Here is a 222-nt window from a genome sequence, read left to right on the forward strand (position 1 = left end):
CACAGGTAGTTAAATAGATAGTCAAAGTGATGATATATTTTTGCTTATTACAGCTCCGTGAAATGTCGATATATCAAATAACAAATACTGTTAGCCTCTTTCGTGTTATTGTATGCTCGACGAAAGCCTATAGATATGTCAGGTACCAAATACAAAGAAAAGATTAAAATTTGGCGGTCGGCTTAGAATTGTGCATTTTATTACACATACATGTGAACGGAC

General features: G+C 34.2%; 1 protein-coding gene across 1 annotated transcript in view; it reads left to right on the plus strand.

The window, feature by feature from the left end:
- LOC119590394 (chlorophyllase-2-like) overlaps positions 1-222 on the plus strand; it is a 7,689-nt gene that overhangs the window by 3,119 nt on the left and 4,348 nt on the right. The window lies entirely within an intron of this gene.

The sequence above is a fragment of the Penaeus monodon genome, chromosome 27 (genome assembly GCF_015228065.2).
Source record: "Penaeus monodon isolate SGIC_2016 chromosome 27, NSTDA_Pmon_1, whole genome shotgun sequence".
Taxonomy (NCBI): Eukaryota; Metazoa; Arthropoda; class Malacostraca; order Decapoda; family Penaeidae; genus Penaeus; species Penaeus monodon.